Source organism: Phascolarctos cinereus, unplaced genomic scaffold (assembly GCF_003287225.1).
Source record: "Phascolarctos cinereus isolate Bilbo 61053 unplaced genomic scaffold, phaCin_HiC Scaffold_1;HRSCAF=81, whole genome shotgun sequence".
Classification (NCBI taxonomy): domain Eukaryota; kingdom Metazoa; phylum Chordata; class Mammalia; order Diprotodontia; family Phascolarctidae; genus Phascolarctos; species Phascolarctos cinereus.
In genome coordinates this window covers 69,898,832-69,921,690 of record NW_027555514.1, presented here as the reverse complement: position 1 = coordinate 69,921,690, position 22,859 = coordinate 69,898,832, and the positions used below count along the sequence as shown (strand labels likewise).

General features: G+C 37.7%; 1 long non-coding RNA gene across 1 annotated transcript; it reads right to left on the bottom strand.

Annotated features, from left to right (window-relative positions):
- Nucleotides 1-2,654: 2,654 nt before the first annotated feature.
- LOC110211250 (uncharacterized) lies at nucleotides 2,655-22,026 on the bottom strand. The gene is made up of 3 exons (XR_013487281.1): nucleotides 21,558-22,026; nucleotides 5,981-6,165; nucleotides 2,655-2,775 (listed from the first exon to the last, which is right to left on the bottom strand). It is a non-coding gene; the product is annotated as an uncharacterized LOC110211250 (long non-coding RNA).
- Nucleotides 22,027-22,859: the final 833 nt, after the last annotated feature.

Sequence of the window (22,859 nt, the reverse complement as noted above, 5' to 3'; positions counted from 1 at the left end):
GGAAGTAACATCAATACATACAAAGGCCACCAAAAAACTGAGTACAGTGTATTTAGCCCCTCTGGTCAAGTCCCAGGGACAGATATCAGAGGGGAAAAAAGACCAATCCACATGATAGAGGAATCCTGACAGATGGTGCGCCTATCACAGGTATGAACCAAGACCAGAACCCAGGTCTACTAGTTTCTTTAGATTGTAAGCTCCTTGAAGGTGGGGACTATTTTTTGCCTCTTTTTGTATCCCAGTACTTAGCTCAGTGCCTGACATATTATAGGTACTTAATAAATGTTGCTTGACTATTGACTAGTCTCCTGACTCCTAATTTAATGTTCTTTCTACTATTGTCCTTAGTCTGAAATTACAAAATTGTACCCTCATCTAAATGCAAGAGGTCCAAAAAGTTTTAGTGCAATTTAACAGCTTGACACCATACTAAGACTTTTGGGACACTGTATATAATCAGCCCATAGCATCCTTCCCATCATCCCTTGCCCCTTCCCCATCATCACAATAAAATTAGAGCTGTTGTCCTTTCTCCCTTGACCACCCACTCAACCCAAGGCTTCACATTGTATTTCTTTTGAATTCTTTTCCCCCTTTAAACTTATCTTTGTCATTCATTTGAAAATGATTTCACCTGAATTTTTGAAAAGTGTATGTGAATAAGACACCAATTTATCTTGGGTCCCACACTTCTGCAAGGGATGTCTCTGGACCTTGGATCCTCCCTGGAGATGAGTCTGAAGGTAGTTTGCAGAAACTCCTGAAGACATTCTGTTAATAACTATTCTTCTCACTATTGAAGCGAGGGAAGTAAAAGGAAAAGAGATAAAGAGGAGTTGGAGAGCCTTTCTTTGGAGTGTCCACTTTCTGTTGTAATGAGGTCAAAACATGTGGCTTTCATCAGTGCTTTGTGAAATGTGGTATTTAACTAGATCTGGCTTCCATTCACATTCAGAAACTTGGACCCCTAATGACAAATGCAAGACTTCCTGAACTAGGCGTAAGGGTAAGAATCAGGGATTTGAAATCCTTTCACGATATGGTAGTCAGGTTTTACTATTCTCTGGTTCGGGGTAAAGGCTGGCCACAGTATTTAATTAAGCTAAGGAGAGAAAGAAAAAAACTTAGTTGATAATAACCGGGGACTATTGTGTGGTAAGCTGAGGAGATCAAATTACCCCCACAAGTCTACAGTTCAGTACGATGGAAATCTCTGTATTTCCAATATTCCCTCAACAGGGCCGCATTTTCTTACAAGTTACAATTGGTATCAGTTTGGTGCATTTTTTAAATTAGAGATACCACAAGAAAAATAGATTATGATATATAATAACTTTCAGAGAAATCCCCTTTTCTTTCCTCCTGTTGAGATTTTAAAGTTATTATTGTGATAACTGACCTTTACATTCAGTGCCATGGTTTGTATAGTGCTTTATATTCATTATCTTAATTGATCCTTAAAGCAACTCACAGTGAGGTATATGTAAAATATCTTTTTTACAGATGATGAAACTGAGGCTTAAAACAGTTAAGTAAATTTGCCCCTAGTCATATACCTAGTAAGTGACTCAGATGGGATTGCAACTCGGGTGTTCCTAGTTTTAAGTCCAATATACTAGTCACTAGGCCAAAAATTATCACAGTAAGAACATTTTAATTCATGTTCCTTTCTAACCTCCCTATAAAGGGCCTAAATGAGGACTCTTTCACCTTCATTTCCTTGAGTGGAAAGCCCCAACGGCTGCTTTGTTCTATTTTGAAATACCTTGGAGATCTTCTAAGATGGATGATTAAAAAAAGGAAGAAAGAAAAGAAAGAAAACATCTGTTATTCTGCCAAAATAAATATCCGTTCAGAATGGGAGAGGCAACTTATCTGATCTGAAGGGGGCAGCGTGGCTCTAAAGCTTCTTTGTTTGCTCTCCAGTGCCAAGCCCTTATGTAAAAAAACTTGTTCAAAATAAACCTGACAGAGCTGCAGGAGTGCTCTAGTCCAGAGTCCAAGAGATAGAAGGCTTTCCTGTCTTTCTGGAGATTCATGGAATGCTGTTTATAAGCTTGGTGAGGAGCTATTTCTGGGGTTATAAGGAATGTGTTGTTTTGGGGGGTTCAGGAAAAACAAAGAAAGAAGGGCGATTTTTTTGAAGAAGAAGAAGAATAAAAAAACACCATGGCAAGGGGACATTGCTCATGGCTCTCTTAGAAATGAAGAAAAAGGCCTAAAAGGCAAGGACTATTGAACTTTTAATGTCCCTTAAAAACAAAGGGAGTCTCTTAGTGAAGAAAATGCCTCAGGGAACTTTAAACCACCTGGCCTTGCTGCCAGGGCAGTGCTGACCAAGAGGTGTCCAATGGATTTATTACTTAGAGCAACTGAGAATAATAGGACCACAGGTTTAGAGGTGGAAAAGACATTATAGGTCTTATACATACCTTATATTACTTGTCCAAGTTCTTCATCTTACAGATGAGGAAACTGAGACTCAGAGTATGACTTACCCATTAAATAACTATCAGCTATGGAATATCATTCTCTACTAAACTCCATTAGAGGCAACTAGGAAGTCCAATGGATAGAGGATTGGACCCGGAATCTAGGAGACCTGAATTCAAATCTAACCTCAAACACTTGTTAGTTATGACCCCGGGCAAATCACTTTACCTCTGCCACCTTCAGCTTCCTCTATAAAATGGGGATAATAATAGCACCTACCTCATGGGGTTGTTGTGAGGATTGAATGAGATGCCATTGGCAAAGCACTTAGCACAGGGCCTGGAACAGAGTAAGCACTTAATAAATACTTATTCCCTCCTCCCATTAAAGGTTGGTGTGTGTTGATGTTAGCCCTTTGAGTCAATCCCCTTTCTAGTGGTGTTCCATAATGCCCAGTCTGATCCAAAGTTTAGTGTCCTGCTAGTTAGACCTCAGGCCACTGGAGTGGGGATCTGAGTCAACCTCACCATTTGGAGCAGGGATAATCCAGGAAGAGGCTTCTTCTAGACTCGGGATGCTAAATCATGAAACATTGGCATTAAGAATGTGTCTTTGATATTATCTCGTTCAATCTCTGAATTTTATAGATGAGAAACAGGAGCTGAGAGGCATGAAGTGTTTTATCCAAAGTTCTTAAGCCAAAAAACGGCAAGACCAGGTCTCAAACCCAGGTGTCCTGTATTCTAAATCCAGTGCTTGGAACAAGGCCTGAGTGGGTTCATTCAGGGAGTGGTGAACAGAGCACCATTTCCTGGGGCATCTGATGTTGATGCTTGTCAGTTACTAGGAAACTAATCTTTATCATCTTGAAGCTGTTGTTGTTAAGACAAGATGCAAATTCTCTAGTACAGTATGTTTAGCATAATACCTGGAAGGGATTATCCTATCATGTCCTGCCAAGTTGTAACTCATCGCCTCTTGCCACGTGGAGCACAATTTTTTTTAATTTTTATTATATTTTATTATCTTTTTATCTTTTTATTTATATTTTATTATTTATTTACTTATTTATTTTTTACTGTCAACTCCTGAAAGCATCCTCCCTACAGGGCATCATTACTTGAAGAGGGGGAGCTTGTCCTCTGCTAATGACAAAAGCAAGTCTTAGAAGATAGCCTGGGCCCAGGCTTGAAGGACAGTCTCATCAAGGCTCCGATATTAGGTCTCTATAATATTCCATTCCCCAGCATGAGAAAAGAATCCGTAGCTGGGATTGGCAGGGCAGCTACTCTCTTGAGATATGTCTTGAGGAAACCATGCTGAGAGCCCAATGTGAACCATTAAGCCCTAACAATTCAATTTTTAAAAAGGAGTGTCACTGTTCTCATCAATCAAGTTTTCATTTCCAATGGGCAATAACCTTGTAAGGCACTCTCAGGAAATCAGAAGCTAGGGTCCTGTGCGTAGAAAGTCAATATAGTATTTTCCATTGTCAACTTAATCTTATAGACTTAACAGGAATTTCTCCCTTCAGTGGATTTGAAGTTCCATATATCACAAGGGTGAGTAACATAATTTATCAGACTGTCTGTCACTTAAAATGAAAAAGATATGTCTTGCATTTGGGCTTATTAGTGCTACAATAGTATTCTCTTACATTCATATAACACAATTATGTTATGTGCTACAGTACCATTGTTCAGTACCATTAATTAATAATAGCTGACATCTATTTTGATATTTACAATTTCAAAACACTTTATAGACATTATTTCATTGGATCTTTGTAACAACCTTGTGATGCCATGTCTTAGTCCCATTTTACAAGTAAGAGAATTGGATCACAGAGTCATTAATTTAATATGCTGAAGGTCACACCACTGGTAAGCATGCTATAATGGGTAAAGCACTGACAAAATGTGTGTCCATCCATTGAGAAATAACTGAACAAACTGTGTACATACAAATTTGAGTGAATATTTTTGTACCAAAATGATGACTATGATGAATTCATATAAATATGAGAAGACTTGTATAAACCTATGCAGAATGAAACAAGCAGAACCAGGAAAACATATACAATGACCAAAACAAAGGAAAACAATTCCGTAAGACTACAGAACTCTGATCAATGAAATGACCAATCCTGCCTTCAGAAAACTGATGGTAAAGCATGTCACCCACCTCTTGGCCAAAAGGTGATGGACTAGAGGGACAGAATAAGACATACATGGTCAATGTGATGATGAAGATGATAATAATAGCATTTATATAGTGTTTTGCTGTTAGAACACTTATATACATATATATATATATGTATTATCTCATTCGATACAACATGCCTAGCAAGTAGGTGCTTTTATTATCCCCATTTTATGAATGTCAAAATTGAGGCAAATAGAGATTAAGTGATTTGCCCAGTGTCATACAGGTAGTAAGTGTCTGAGGGTAGATTTGAATTGAGGTCTTTCTGACCCTAGTTCCATTACTCTAACTAGTATACCACAGAGCTACTTATGTTGAATTGATTTGCTTGACTATTATTAGGATGGGGGGAGTGAGGGAGGTAAGAAGGAAAGGAAAGGAAAGGAAAGGAAAGGAAAGGAAAGGAAAGGAAAGGAAAGGAAAGGAAAGGAAAGGAAAGGAAAGGAAAGGAAAGGAAAGGAAAGGAAAGGAAAGGAAAGGAAAGGAAAGGAAAGGAAAGGAAAGGAAAGGAAAGGAAAGGAAAGGAAAAGGGGGGAGAGGGAGGGGGAATGAGGGAGGAAGGAAGGAAAAGAAGGAAGGGAAAGAGAGAGATGGATGAAGAGAGAGACAGACGAAGAGAAGGGAGAGAGGGAGGGAGGATATTTTAAAAGCAACTAAAAAATGAAATTCAGAAGGAAATAGACCCAATGTTGTAACTGCCACGTTACAACTAATATATACTTTTTTTAATCTGTACATAATGAAATCCACAGTTTCATATACAACATTTTTTGTCCTTCTCTGACTACCAAAATGTTCAGGATTGTGGATAATGGCAAAATTCACAATAAAAGCAAACTTTGAGTCGAAAGCTTTGATCAGATACTAGCTCTGTTCCTTGCTACTTAGGTGACAATGGATAAGTCACTTTGTTTTTATGGGTCTCAGTTTCCTTTTCTTGGAGGGGACTCAGTTAAATGACCTCTGAGGGTCTTACAGATCTCTTGCCTGGGGCTCTAAATCCAATGCTCTTTGAGATATCTGGTGGTACACTGGGCAGATCCCTGGAGTATAGAGGCCCTGAGTTCAAATCCAGCCTGGGATATTTATTAGCTGTGTGGCTTTGGGCAAGTCACTTAACTTCAGTTTCCTCAACTGGAAAATGGGGGTAATAATAGTACTTACTTCCCAGGGTTGTTGTGAGGATCAAATGTGCCTCGTACATAGGAAGTGCTTTATAGATGTTTATTCCCTTCCCTTCTCCCTCCTTTCATTATATAGGTCCTGCTTGAGGAAGATAATTCTGATACATCTAAAAGGGACCAAAGGAATATTCAACAGTCTCCAATGTGATCCTTACCCACACATCCTAGGAGTCCCATCCGCAAATTTTATTCTGAGAAGTCAGTTTTCTCAATTATTAGTTAATAATCTCAATTCCTTGTGATACAAGGCTTTCTCAGGCACAGCCAGTTTGCTCATGACAGCATCAGGATTACAAATGTTTAAGATACATTTCTTCACTGTCTCCAGAGACACTCAAGGCTGTGGGGGAAATGATAAGAAAATTCATTAATTTTTTGTTAACTGCCATGTCATTCACACCATTAATAAAAATTATTTTAAAATGTTAACGTCCTTTGTTTTTGAAGGATTCTTCCACGGCAGTGAGTGTAAAAACCTATCTAAAAAGTAACACAGTTCCCACAGTGAAATGCTATTGCAGGCTTCCAATTACACTAGAAACATTTTATTAAAATATATTCAAAATCTGAAGTTGTCAATGTCATTTTTCCAAAATTCTATTATATCCTAATGCAATAGCAACTTGACGACCAGACAGTACGACAGTCCTTGGTGTTAATAATATCGAATACCTCCTGAGTCTTTGGAATATTGTATAATATGATCTTGAAAGCTCCAAGGTCAGTTCCCAGTCTGATTTTTAAATTTCCTGATAATATATTATCGGGCTTTTTATTTTTGCTTCAGTAGAAACCTGCCTTCAACACTTTAATAGTCTTGAACATAAAATAAAGATAGAAATGATTAGCATTTGTAGGGCACTTTCAGGGTTCTTAATGATTGTATTACATTTGAAATGCATTTGTGTTAAAGTCACTTGCTTTAAATAGGTATTTAAATTTTCTTTAAAAAGTCAGTTTAAACCAGCCTTTATTCGTTTTCATGCAATTAGCACTTGTAATTGCAATAAATCCATAGGCTTCTCTAAGACCATGACTTGCCTCTATGTAGACAGCTAGAATTCTAAAAGGGCCAGTACCTACACTTTCGCCTTCTCTGCTGCTTAGTTGCAGGCAGAGGACACTGTGTTAGGTGGAGAAGATACAAAGATGCAAATCAGTAGTCTTCGCTATGGTTACCAACCAGCCTGTTGTTTCCGACCAGTTTGCCTGGTATTTAGGTCATAGTCACGTAGGGCAAAAATAGAACTCAGAAATCATCTACTCCAAATCCATCATTTGACAGATGAATGAAGAAACTGAGGTTTCTTCAACAAGGTTAAACAAGTTGATCCAGTGGCAAGCAGGCTAGAGTCAAAATTGGAACTTAGGTGCTCTGACTCCCCAGCTAGTTCTTTTTCCACCATGCCACAGTCTTATCACAGATGCCAATTACTTCTTAGAGGGGCCTAAACTAAGGTGGTGGCTGTGGGAGTGGAGAGAAGAAGTCGGATCAAAAGATGTTGTCAAGGCAGAAAGGCCAGATTTGGCAACTCCTTGGATATGTAAGCAAGAGGGTGAGGAGTTGAGGATAATGCCAAAGTTAGGAACCTACAGACTGAAAGGATAGTGGCACCTTTGACAGAAATTTTAAAAAAAAATTGAAAGTTTAGGGGGAAATATAATGAGTTTAGTTTTGGACAGGTAGAGTGTAAATCCAAGACAGCCATTTGAAATTGCCAACTGATGATATGAGAACTAAAGATGGGGATGGATATAGAGATCTTGGAGTGATCTAATTTAATTAGGATTTACATTCTCAAATTCATCTCCCGCTCTCCACTCCCGCAGCTACCACCTTACTTAGGCCCTTATCACCTCCTGCCTAGATTACTACAACAGCCTCCTAATTGGTCTCCTCTGTATCAAGTCTCTCCCCACTCAATTCATCCTATACAATGCTACCAAAGTAATTTTTCTGACCATGTGACTGCCCAATTCAATCAAATCTAGCATTAAAGTATAAACTCCTACTACTTCTAAATAATATAGACATTTGTTATGGTCTTATAGAAGCCTATGGATTTATTACAAATTATAAGTGCTAACTGAATAATAGCTAAAAGAGGCTGATTTAAATTGATTTATTAAAAAAATTTTAATAGGCCCCAACTTGACTTTCGAGCCTCATTAGACATTACTCCCCTTCCCAAACACCACCATCCACAGTTCTCCATCTCCCATCTGTGCCTTTCGCTAGCCATCCACCTGCCTGAAATGCACTCCCTCCTTACATCTTCCATTAGGATGTAAACTCCATACACCTGATATTATTTCACTTAAATTTGCATTCCCAATACCTAGCACAGTGCCTGGCCATACAGAAGGTGCTTAAAAAATTATTATTGGTTAATGACGATGATGATGATAGATAGATAACTAGAGAGTTCATTAAGCACTTACTATGTCCCTAGCACTGGAGATACGAATATAAGCAAAAAAAAAAAAAAAGAAAGAAAGAAATCTCTACCCTCAAGGAGCTAACATTCTAACCAAAGAACACAACACAAAGGAGTAGTGGGGCAATGATGTTAAAAGCAATAATGATTTATATTTGTATAGCATTTTGTAGTTTGCCAAGCATTTTATAAATATTACTTTGAGCCTCACAACTACTCTGTAACATAAATATATTATAGGCATTATTAATCCCATTTTATAGGTGATGAAATTGAGGCTAAATACCTTGACCATGGAACTGTAGAAGAGATGGGATTTGAGGCCAAATCTTTCCGGAATGAAGGGCAGCACTCATTCTAATATTATAAGCGAATTAAACTGATTTCATGCCTGGATCAAACGCAGAACTGCTTTGAAAAATGAAGCAATCTCAACCCTAAAAATCCAAGCATTTTCTGACTCTAGTACTCCACATTGTTTAGAAAGAAAAGAAAAACAAAAACACACACACACACACAGTCACAGAATCAAATGGAAAACTACTCCAAATCCTTTCTCCAGTCCCTGTAATTTTCTGACAACTCTGTTTTAAGATAAATCTGTCTTTTTCTAAATCACCCATTACAGAGTGTGCCCAGGAGCCGTAGGGTGCCTCTCAACGGGAGAGAAAGGTCAGAAATCAGTCAAAGCCACAGTGATTTCAGTGACTAAATGAACTAGGACTGTGAGTTTCAGAATGTCATAACAACTTCCAGAGCACCAGTTTGTGGTTTTTCGAGAGGGACAAGTAGGTGTGGGTTTCAAGGGTGGCATAACCACCCCTCAAAAAAAAACTGAAATAACCATGCAGATGTGTTGTGTTTACTGTCCGCTGCTTGGTGATAGGGAACTGTTTGCTTGAAAGTAAAAAAGAGTGCTCTCCCTTCACTTGCAACATGACCCTGGCAGGCTGTTATTTTCCTTGTAAAAACAATGTGCCACCTCACGCTAAATTTTAACCCAGCTGCATATGAAGCAAGGGTAGGAGGTTAGGGGAGAGAAGGGAGGGACAGCAAGACATCAAGGAAAGAATACTAATTTAATTCAGTAATTTCATAATAGCATCCCACATAATAATTCAACAAATGGGTCTTATTATATTTAAGTTTCTGCTATGCATAAGGAAGGCACCGACTGTTCTAAGTAACTGGGATTACAAAGACAAAAAGGAGTTTATATTTTGGAATTCTAATCTCTGAGTTCAGACACCAGCTCCCCTAAATTAATATGAATTTAAAATATATTTGTTGAATTACAGATGGCAAAAACTTTAGGCCATTTCTCTTTATTTGCTGGGATGGCTTTTATAGGGTGTTTCACTTGACTCTTGCCGTGTTGGCATCACCTCTGTTTTCCCTTTGGCATTAAGTTTTCAAGTGTTGTTCTTTCTCTTGCATGTGGGACCAGGTAGCTTGAAATACTACCAAATGGCTTATGGGGTAGGATTTAATAAAACAATCTCCCAGGCCCCATTGAGAGATGTCTAGCGTTTACCCAAATAACTTTCAGCTAGAGCCGGACTGACATAGTTCCAGTAACGAACACTAGATGGCAGTCAATTACTACTTTGTTGGCAGCCCAGTTTAGTAAGTATCAAAGCAACTATTTACACATTTTTAGCACACGCACAACATAGCAAAGCTGGGCTTAAACTTCTTCATTTTATAAGCCCAATTAAGAAGTAATTGAAATTCCTGATGTCCCCCAACCACCAAAAAGATACATCTAAAGATCTTCAAGGTGGTGACCTTGAGACTGATGATAAGCCAAAAGAAAGCCGTTGGACATCACATTGGAGATTTAGAGCTGGAAGAGACCTTAAAAGTAATCAAATTCAAATCCTTCAGATTACCAAAAACAGGCCCAGAGAGTTGAAAGGTCTTGCCTGGTATAGGAAATAAAAGTCAAAGGGAGGATTTGAAGCCAAGTCCTCTGACTCTAAATCTAGCGTTCACTTCACTACTCCCTGAGGCAGAGGACTACATGTGCTCAGTCAGAATATGTGCTCCTTGTGAACAGTCTATCTGCAGAGCTTAATAAAGTACTTTGCAGGGGTCAGCTAGATGGTGCAGTGGATAGAGCACTGGCCCTGATGTCAGGAGGACATGAGTTCAAATCCGGCCTTAGATCAAACACTTGACACATATTAGCTGTGTGACCCTGGGCAGGTCTCTTAACCCCAATTGCCTTTTTTTAAAAAAAGTATTTTGCGCATAGTTAAGTGCTTAACAAATGCTTTAATCATACATTCATTCAAATCTGCAAAAGTGCTATGGAAATCTAGCCATAATTTCTCTAATAAAGTGTCTGCATTTCTTACTTGAACTAAACTGAGAGCTAGCTATAGCTACCTCAAGAAAGATGATGACACTATATCCAAAAAGCCTTTTTTCTGCCAACTCTTTATTCTCTGAAAACTCTGGGCTTTCAATTTCACTGGACAAATGTGTATTTACAATAATGTTTCCACATATTGTATCACAGACACACACAAAAATTAAGAACTCCTGGTTTAGAAGATCTCTGTGTCCTTTTCTATTTCTATATTATTTTAGAGGTGGTTCCACTTCATGCTGGAGAAGTAGGCAGTTACAGGTGAAGAATGTATTTGTTGTCAGAAAAGGTCACAAGGTTGGTGAGTTTTGCTTAACTATTTTTCTTTGTTACATGAGAGGACTCATTTGGCAGGTAGCTGGGGGAGGAGAGGTGTATCTGGAAATAACTTTGATGCAAAAACAAAAGGCAGCAATGAAGCATTTAAAAATAAGGCAATAAAGCTTGACGGCACTACCGGCAAAAAAAAAAAAAAAGATTTAATCTCATCTGCACTACCCCTGAACTGACCTTCTGTAACACCAATCCCAACAACATCAAGGCAGTATGAGGGTTAAAGTTCACTGGCAAGGAGAGAGTGCCAGTTGTCTGCAATAATCATTGGTCCAACTGGGGAAGAAATAAAATTTCTAGATGAAGATTTAACTGCTCTTGATAACTGGCTTTCACGGATGTAACACAAAGGGACCTACAGTTATAAAACTTCTGTTAGTATATCTATACTCTGGTTTTACTGGCTAAGCAATTGGCTTGAGTTTCAGCACCATTACCATATATAGATAGAAAACTGCTTCACAAGAAACAGTTGAAAGATTAATAAGGCCTGAGTCAGTATTTGGGGCCAGGAAAGGGCCTGCATGAATAGATGTTGCTGGGGTCACAGAATGAAGCCTGTTTTTATCAAATATTATTACTAAAAGTGTGGAACTACAAATGATTCAAAAGGTAAGTTAAAAAAAAAAAAGGAAGTGTTGCAAACACTAGAGATTAGCAGGAACTCCAGCGGAAATGGATTAACAATATCCTAAAGTTCATTCAAATATTCCAACGAACTCTAGAAAAATAGATTTTTCTTTCCTCTTATATAGGGATTCTTAATTTTTTGTATGACATTGACCCCTATGGGTTTCTAGTTAAGCCCAAGACCCCTTCTCAGAATAATGTTTTTAAATGCATAAAAAATAATACATAGGTTAAGATGGAAACTAATTATATTACAATACAGGTATCAAAATATAAAACCCAAGTTAAAAACTCTTTTTAAGATTTAATAATTACAGCTTACATTTATATAGCACTTTAATATTTGTTAAGCTTTTATGTATATTATCCCACTAGATCCTCACAACTGTATTGAGGCAGGTACTAGAAGCATAGCACCCAAAGGAAACACTCAACTTAAATATCACACACACACATACACACACACACACACACACACACACACACACACACACACACACACCACACACACCCAGAAGATTCTCCTGTATTCAAAGTATTCTGTGATTTTAGAGTTACTCAGAGTTATAGTTCACAGGCCCCTACCAGTGTATTTGCTTTTACTCGTGAGCCAAAGGATACAATTAGTAAACAAAGTCATTTAATGAAATAGCATAGTAAGAAAAGTATCAACAAACATTTCCCCTAAGCCTACGGTATACTCTCCCACAAATACCTAATACCATTTTACACATGATGAACACTTGTAGAGAGATATACATACAGGGAACTAGGGCACATATTGTGGAAGATCGCACACATAGAGAGTGTCTATGGCCAGGACACACACACACACACACACACACACACACACACACACAGAGGAATAATTCACACCTGTGACACTACAGAGCCTCCAATACCTTCAATTAATATCATCTTGGGACACCTAGGTGGCACGGGGATAGAATGCCAAGCCTGGAGTCAAGAAGACTCATCCTCATGACTTCAAATCCAGCCTCAGACACTTACTAGCTGTGTGACCCTGGACAAGTCACTTAACCCTATTTGCCTCAGTTTCCTCATCTGTAAAGTGAACTGGAGAAGGAAATGGCAAACCACTCCAGTGTCTCTCCCAAGAAAACCCCTAAGGCAGTCATGAAGAGTCAGACACAACTGAAATGACTAAACAACTCTGCTAGGCTTATTCCCTGTTGGTTTCATAGGACTATTATCTCTTCTTGCATGTGGGCATACAATTGATCCCTACCAGGCATCCTTCTCTGCTGTTCTCCCATAGCCTCTGATCAACTTTGCTCCAATGACCTGTTAAGCATTGGTCGTTACTGACCAGTACAACTCCTTTAGGCATGAAGTTTACAGGATTGTAAATTCAGAGCTGGAAGGAGCCTTTAGAGGTCATTTAGTCCAACCATCTCATTTATACAGATAAAGAAACTGAGGACCTCCAAGAAGTTAAGTGACTTGTCCAGGTTACACAGGTAGTAACCGGCCAAAATGGAATTATGAACTCAAGTCCTCCCTTGCTTCCAGTGCACCAGGTTGTGGGGCCCAGATCTGAAGTATCCAGCTGAGGTGTTACTTTTTCTTCATAGGAGGAAACCTATTTTAGTTTAAAACAGACACCTTTTGCTACAGTCTCATTAGATTGTAAGCTCATGAGTCCAGTGTGAAATCCTTAGGACAGTGCAGAGAATGTTTTTGCCTTTGTATCCTCAGCACTTACCACAGTACCTGGCACACAGTAGGGACTTACTAGAAACTTTTTTACTTGACTTGATTAGCTCTTTTAGAAAGACAAAAACCAAAAACGGTCAGTCATCAGTGTGGAAAACAACCCTAAGAAATTTTTCTTCCCATATGAAGGATCTATCTGTTCTCTGATATAGATGTTACCTTTCCAAAAGGAGATTGTTCTACCTAAGCACAGTTTTTTGTTTTTTGTTTTTTAACATAAAGCAGTTGGAAATAACTATAATACCTTGCAGCTGAAGTCTATTTTTCAATCTATACTTCCTGTTTCCTAAGCTCAGGGTCTACATAAGAAGTCTCAGTGATATAGGTTTAAAAAATCCTCATGGCTCCCTGTTTAATTTGTGATTGCTAAATTGTACAGAATCAACATCCCTTTTGAGGGTACCCTGCCATCAAATTGCCAAGGATTTTCTGGATTTGGGCTCTCCAATTTTTTAACCCTGAGATCTTCTCATCTCCCATGGGAGAGAGGAAAGGAACAGAAAACCAAAAGCAACATCATTGTTTTCCCTCTGCCTAGCTACAGTCGTGGCTGTCTCATTGCCTTTGATTATGTATATGCGGCCAACAAGGACCCATTATTATTATCTCCATTTTATATTTACTATCTCTATTTTTCAAATAAGGAAACAAAAATAATTAATCTTCAAGATGGTAGAGGGAGAAGTAAAAAACCTCAGATCTCTAGCAACCACTCCAGCAAGGACAAAAATGGCACCAGATCAAGCAATATAAAGAAATACAAGGAGAAACTACAGTAAGTTCATCTTGCCAGCTCAGAAGGGGTTTAATTAGAAAAGCTTGGCCCAGAAATATAGCTCAAGTAAGCCTTACACTTTGGGAACCAAGGGAAAGCCAGTGAAGTCTAGAGGCTGAAGCTATACACTGGGTACAAAAAAATAGAAACCCCAAACAGGGTCAAGCCAAGAATGTCTAGAATGTATAAACACGTAATTCTGACCCAGAACCAAGGTTCTGGAGTGTGTGATGCTTGGACCAGGAGGCCAAAGATTAAGGCTTTTCTGGGATCAGATTGCCCCAGTGCAGTCTCTGTTTCAGAGCTGCATTCTGGTTGGAAATGCTTTTAAGATCCTTGAAGCATACAGAAGTTAGGATCCAGACCCCATATAATAAAAATCAGAACCAAAGAATGCCCTACCATTCTTTCCAGTGGTACACAGATCCTGGCCCTGATGGAAAGTCCCAAGTCAGGAAGTAAGACTTGGAAAATGAGTAAATATCCTCTAAAAGGATGCCTGACAATTGAGGAATGGCTGAATAAGCTGAATATGATTGAATACTTTTGTGCTACAAGAAATAAATAGATGATTTCAAAAATGTAGGGAAAGATATAAATTGATACAGAGTGAACTGAGTAGAAAAACAATTTATATTATAAACATTAATATTATTTTTAAAAATTGAACAATTTTGAGGACTTTAATAAATTAATGAAGAATAAAATGGGAAAACCCAAGAGAACAATTTATAAAATAATAACACAGTAAAAATAAACCACTTTAAAAGATGTAAAATTCATGATCAATACAATAACCATTTATAATTCCAGAAGACCAGTGATAAAATATGCTATCCGTTACAGAAGACGGAAGAAGGTATAACCTGATGAACAAAAAGAAATAAATAAAGGGTAAGAATTTGTGACTGGCGTTTGGGTGAGGGAAAAAAGAAGAAGAAAAAATTGAATTGAATTGTAATTGTACCAAAAATAGATCTCCAGTGTTGAGCAAACTCTTCATTAAATATACTCTGCTTCTTTGCAAAGAGTATGGTAGGGGTCAACAAGGGCAAAATGTATAAAAGTATAAGAGAAGAAATACACAATTAGTGAATACAAGTGAACATTAATAAGATGAACTCACCCATAAAATGGAAGAGGGTAGCAAAATGAAATCAGAAAGCAAAATCCAACAATATATAATTTAAAGAAATATACTTGAGAGATTTAGGAAATGTTAAAATAAGGACTTGGGAGGGAACATATGCATTAGATAAAAAAGCAGAGGGTACTAATCAACCTCAAACAAGGTAATAGTGAAAACAGACTTAATTAAAAGAGATGAACAAGGAAACTAAATGGTGCTTAAGGAATTATAGATAATTAACATTAATATGCTTAATATATAGACATCAAATGGCATAACATGTAAATGCTTACAGGATTTATAAGAAGAAATAGACAGTAAATCTAGGTGGCACAGTGGATAGAGTGCTGGGCCTAGAATCAGGAAGACTCATCTTCCTGAGTTCAAATCTAGCCTGAGACATTTACTAGCTGTGTAACCCTGGGCAAGTCACTTAATCCTATTTGCCTCAGTTTCCTCATCTGTAAATGAGCTGAAGAAGGAAATGGCAAACTATTTCATTCTCTTTGACAAGAAAATCCCAAATGGGTCACAAAGAGTCAGACACAATAGAAAAATGACTGAACAACAATAACAATATACCCTCTCTCAGACTTGAACAAATATAACCAAAAGATAAATAAGGACCTGAATAGAACTTGAGAAAACTGATTGAGAAAATGGATATGATAGATCACTGGTGATTATTGAATGGGAATAAAAAAGAATATACATATGAATAGCAAAGACTTGTTCATGGCATCTTCACCAAAATTTAACATGTACTAAGGCATAAAAACTTCACAAACTAATGTAAAAAAGCAGAAATACTAAACATATCTTTACTAACCATAATGTATAAAGTCAAGTTCATTAAAAGGCATTAAAGTCAATTAGACACTAAGTAATTTAATCCTAAAGAACAAATCATAGAAACAATAGAAAATTTCATCAAAGGAAGTAACAACAATGTGACAATCCAAAACACTGAATTGATAGATAAAACTAACAACTTTTTTTAACAAAGAAAATAGAGAAATCATTAGTCTGATTTTTAAAAAGCAATAGGAAAAACATTGTTGTTATAAAAATGAAAAAGGAGAAATCACAATAAAGAAGAAATAAAAAATTGTTAGAAATTATTTTTGCCAAACTATATTCCCCAAAAAGTGATTATTTAAATTAAATGAATAAATATCTACAAAATACAAAAAACCCAGACTGACAGTAGGGAAAAATAGAGAATTTAATTAATCCAGGCTCAGGAAAAGAAATTGACTGAGCCATTAATGAATTTCCAAAATGAAAAAAGACCAGATATATTTACAAGTAAATTTTATCAAACATTCAAAGAACAATTAATATTAATATTACATTAATTATATATAAAAATGGCAAAAGAAGCAATTAGAAGATCCTGGACATGGTGAACACTATATACCAAATATGGTATTGATACCTAAACCAGTAAGAGATAAATCAGATTAAAATTGATAAATATGAATTGTAATGCAAAAAATTTATTGAAATAATGACCAGGTAAAAATTATACCAGGGATCAAGGGACACTAGGTGACCTAAGGAGAAGCAAAAAGAGTACCTGAGTAGCCCCTGCACTTCCAGCCTGGGCAGGACAGAAAGGACAGAGAGGGAAAAGGAGAGAGAGAGAGAGAGAGAGAGAGAGAGAGAGACAGAGAGAGAGAGAGAGAGAGAGAATTAGTTCAATATTTTTAAAAAAAAACTAATACCAAAAAAAGCCTTCTGGGAATTCATCAGGAAAGGCAAGTCCTTAACTACAAATAAGTTCACTGCTATGATCATTTTTCCTAAATTATGTATCTTTTCTTGCTGTCAATATGCTTGGGATATATGCCTAGTAATGCTACTAGGTTGGAGTACATGAACAGTTTAGTGACTTTAATAGTTAAACTAGTTCTCCACCAATAGTGAGTAGGGCATCTGTCTTCCTATAGTTCTTCCAATGAGATTTCCCACCTTAGAGCATATTTACCACCTTGAGGAGCACAAGATAGACACCCTAGTATTGTTTTTATTTGCAATTTCTCTTGTTATTAGTGATTTAAAAGCATTTCAAGTGTTGATTGTATTTCTTCTTTTTAAAATTATTTAAATTATTCAAGTAATTATTTATTGAGGAATGGTTGTTAATACTGTTTGTCTGTATCAATTCCCTATCAATTTGGACATCGACTATTATCGGTGATTTTATGCAAAGGCTTTCCCCCAGTTCCATATATTTTATTCTAATTCTAGCTCCACTGGCTTTATTTGTGCAAAAGTATAGCTACAGAAATAGATTTAATTCTGCTTTCAAAGGACCAACCTAGCTAAGTACAGAGGCTCACCACCAGTAAGCTGGTCATTGGATGATTAATTCTTTGGGCATGGCAACTCATGAAAGAAAAATCGAAAGTGTTCTTTAGTCTTATTCATACTTCTAGGGCTTTTGTGTGATGATGGCACAATGGCCAAAAAATAAAAAGGAACAGAGTGTGCTAAGAATCCATTTTAGACCATCTATAAATATTAATAGCTGTCAGTACTATAAATGTGAGATCTTTGTTCTATAATCAGTGAGAGGACATATTATGAGCGCATAAATCTTGACATTCTTACTATAAATAAACAAAAAGACTAAAGGAAATCACAACTAAATTGAAGGATGGCTCACAAGTTCTCCTTGGAGATGTAAATACACAAATGCAAAGACTGACTTGGTTTCATTATGTATCCAAAGACTACAAAGAACACCCTTTCACAGACCATTTGGCCATCTAATAAATGCAGTTCTTGTGACAAGTGTTTGCAAACAAGACTACTACGAAAATAACCATGACTTATTCAACAAAATCTAAAGTTGAGGTAAAGGAAAATCTATGAAGACTTTGGTGAGACCCTCCAAATTTAATTGACGTATGCTTTGAGACTTCAGTGAAAAGGTCAAAGGGAACAAAGGAGAAGATAGCAAAACAAAATCATGTTGCAATATGGTTCAACAAGCAGGAAATGGGAGAGGCCAAAGACTTACAAACTACAGAGAAGTCTCATGCCTTTGCATCAAGAATACCATCCCAAGAAAAGAATTAGAAGATCCTGGACATGGTGAGCACTACATAGCATCATAAAAAAAAAATGAACCAGCAGGAAATGACTCATTACTGAAGTGGAAGGCACTCCTGAGTCAGCTGTCTGTGTGTAGTCAGGACTCAGACATCTTGGATAAAGATGCAAATGAATATAAGCTAGAAAGAATAACAATGAGAAAAAGATAATTAATACAACTAAAACAACTCCTACTTGACCAACTTAAACATGTTATTGATGACTCAAAAATGAGAAATGTGTGGAAGAGAAGACATCAACCAAAAAAAATTATCATAATTTTCAATCAAAGTTTAATATATAAACCATTTGCCATAACAAGACCAAGAGAACCTAAAAAGTGCCCTAATCAACAAACACTTGGCTTCTGGTCAAGTAAAGAGATATAGAAAAAGCCAAGGCAACACTGATTTAGAATATGAAATCATTTGTAAAATCTTACAGAAGTAGATTGTAGAAGATTATACGTGTGAAAATAAATAAAAGGAAAACCAGCTTACAGAAAATTTGGCAAAAGAAAGAACTGCAAAGATTTCTGTGATAAACTCTTGTCCATCAATGTTAGTGGAAGCACCACACTTAGACTCTAACTTTAAGGTCCCTGGTGTACTACATGAGGAAGTAGAAAGGGCAAGAAATAAAACAAAGATGCAAAGAGTAACTGGACCATATCAAGAATACACAAAGATGATCTGTTCTGGAGGAAGCACAGTTTTGAGGGCACTGAAGCTATCTGAAGAGGATAGGAAACCAAATACTTTTGGAGGAGAAGGAAGGACTTATATTACTGCACTCAACCACTCAAAAAAGATATCTGAGGAAATATCAGTAACTATTTGGTCATATACTTCCTTTCCCATTTCTATAAAATCTTCATGAGAATACTTGACCAATATCAAAGTCATCCTTGAAGATGAGAAGAAAACAGACAGAATTCCAAAGGTGATATTCCATAGTAGATCACATCTTTATAATCATATGATTTAATAGAAAGATACTCTTGTTGTTTTGTGAATTTTGCTTTAGGTAATTCAGAAAAAAAAACTCATCTTTGCCCCTCAAAGATAAGAATTGGGTAAGAATTGTCCTAATTATCATAACTCTCTACTTCAATCAGTCAATTTTTACTTACTAAATACCAGGAGAAACTTTCAGGGTGGTTATGTGTGTGAACACACATACATATACACACACATATAACACTCCTTAAATTTTCCTATGATTTAAATCGAACTATATCATTAAATTAATGGATGCTGCGTGTCTACTATGTGTCAGGCACTGCGCTAAACGCTAGGTTTACAAAAAGAAGCAAAAAACAGATCCCTCCTTCAAGGAGTTAACAATCCATCCTTGGAATTTTGAAATAATCCTTAAAAATGAAATGCCCATTTTTCTTTTTTATTTCTTTTATTTTTTTCTTTGCATTCTGAAACTACTGTATACATTTGCAGCTGTTTTTTGTTTGTTTGTTTGTTTGTTTGTTTGCTTATAGAAATGAATTTGTCAAAAGCCATTTTGGATCCCATCTAAGGCAGCCTACTTACTAGTGACACACCCAAAGGAGCATATTGATAAGTTAATTTCCCCCAGAAGGCTGAAAACATGAACTTCAGAATGCAAATGAACCCGAGGAACGTAAGAGTGAGACCTCAGTGTATCTGACTTGTAACGTCTAAGATAGCCTGACTGTTGTGTGGCTGTTGCCTGATCTGCCCAACAGGAACAACTGCCCCATCTCTGAGTCTTTCCACTGGCCATCCCACAGGCATGGAATGCACTTCCTCCTTACCTCTGCCTATAGAGTCCTCTCTTCCTTTAAGATGCAACTCAAACACCATCTCTATGAAGCCTTTCTTGATCCCACACCTGCCAGTGCCCTCCCTCCCAAACTAACTTGTATTTAATTACTTTCATGTATCTTTATGTTGTTGTCCAATCATGCTAGTCTTGTCTACCTCTTTGTGACCCCATTTGGGGTTTTCTTGGCAGAGATGCTAGATTGGTTTGCCATTTCCTTCTGTGGCTCATTTTACAGATGAGGAAACTGAGGCAAACAGGGTTAAGTGACTTGCCCAGGATCACACAGCTAGTAAGTGTCTGAGGCTGGATTTGAACTCAGGAAACTGAGTCTTCCTGACTCCAGGCCCAGCATTCTATCCACCGTGGCACCTAGCTGCCCCTCAACTGATATTAAGCTCCAATAATTTTAAGAGTTTCCCTTCTTTGCCACTTTTTATTCCTGCCATATTTTTTCCCGAATTTGTTCCTGTTCCCCTCCCCTTCTCCTGTTTCCAATCATTCTTCTACCAATTATCTATCCCTCTAGAACATCTATTCTTCACCTAGTACAGGGGCAGGGAACCTGGGACCTCGAGGCCACATGTGGCCTTCTAGGTCCTCAAGTGCAGCCCTTTGACTGAGGCCACATGTGCCTCGAGCCTCAGGTTCACCACTTCTGCCCTAGTAAGACAATATATTGGGATGGATAGAGAGCTGCCCTTTGATTTTCCTAAAGCATCAGACTAACCATGTCACTCTCCTACTCACTAAACCCCAGGCTCCCTATTGCCTCCAGGATCAAACACAAAACCCATTGTTTGGCATTCAAAACCCTCCATAACCTATTCCCTACCACCACCACCGCCACCGCCGCAGCTGCCGCCACCACCGCCACCACCACCGCCACCGCCACCACCACACCACCTTTCCAGTCTTTTTATTCCCTACTCTCTGCTATGCATTCTTCAGTCCAGTGACACGGGCCGCTTTGCTATTCCTCAAATAAGACACTCCATATTTCAGTTCTGAGTCTTTTCTCTGACTGTCCCCATCCCTCGATGTTCTCCCTCATCTCTGCCTCCCTGGCTTCCTTTAAGTCCCAACTAAAATCCTATTTTCTACAGGAAGAACTCCTCCTAATTCTACATCCCTCTCTTATTTATTCCCTGTTTGTCCTGCACATCTTATTTGCACATATCTGTTGGTTTGTGTTCTCCCCCATCAGATTGTCAGCTCCTTGAGAGCATGGATTATCTTTTGCCTCTTTTTGTATCTCCAACTTATAGTACAGCTTCAGGCACATAGTAAGTACTTAATAAATGTTTATTGACTGACTGACTTTGAGTGAGGAAGAAGTGGGTTCTAATCCCACTTCTGATCCTTACTAGCTGAGTGACCTTGGGTAAGTCACTTAACCTCTGTACCTTTTTACCTTGTATTAATCCTTTCGGAGGTCCATTCAGCATGGCCTTCTTCCAGATCTCTTGACATCTCCATGGAATGGAATCACGGGATCACCCAAATGACAACAGAGCTGTGTACACGAGGAAGCTACAACATATTACCATTGATGAATTGCAGAGGAAAAGTGGCATAAAGGGGCATATAATCAGAGAGATCCATTTTCGGAAAGAATATGGGTCAGTTAAGTAGCATGCGTAGGGAAAAGACAAATGTGCCAATAAACTATTAAAATTTAAAAATGACCTCCTAATATTAAACTACTTTTTATATACTTCCTTATGACAACAATTTTGCTAATAAATATTTCTGTGACTTCTAAAAGATAAACACAGCTGTTAGTCACGAAATGGCCATCATAGCCCACAGAGAAGGAATTCGCAGTTACAACTGACCCCATCTGCCTCTCAGCTAGGAGCCTCAGCTCTGTAGACCATGGATGATAGGATGCTCTAGGGATGCTGAACTTCATTGATTAAGAAATTGTTTTCAGCAGAGACATTTAATAAAGGGGCTTGAAAGCAGATAGACTTTGAGGAAAATATCTCAATCAGTTAAAAATACAAACCCATCAAAAATGGCTTTCATAAACTGAGAATAAAAAGTTTAAAAGTTACCTTGAAGACATAATAAGCCTGCAGTTAGGATATATTCTATGGGCACAGCTGGACCTTGACATAAGACCATTTCAAATTTCCCAATTTCAAATCAGAGAGAGAGAGAGAGAGAGAGAGAGAGAGAGAGAGAGAGAGAGAGAGAGATTGTAGCTATAAGATTATAGACTTAGAGGTAGAAGGGACTTTAAAGGGCCTTTGAGCCTTTCTCATTTCATAGATGAAGAAATTGAGAATAAGAAAAGTTAGGGAACTTGCCCAGGTCTTCTTCACTCCAGGTCTGGCAATCTATCAGTACCAAGCTGCCAGTATAGCCTCCTCCTCAGTTTCCCTAGGGGTGTTGGGGTGAGGGGAGAAAGAAGAATACTGTAAAGAGACAGATCGGTTTCAAAAAGTGAAGATCCTCACAGAAACCCCTCTCCTTAATCCAGGGATATGACTTACAACATCCTTACTCTTTCTTCCTCCTACTCAACTCGTAATCCATATTTAACTTCATGGGCTCCTGAGTTTCTGGTCACTTACTTCCTCACAAAAGGCTGCTATTACTACTACTACTACTACCACCATCACCACCACCACCACTACTACCACTACTACTATAATTACTACTATTACTACTCTCTCTTCCACTCTATCCTTTTCTCCACGTCAACTCT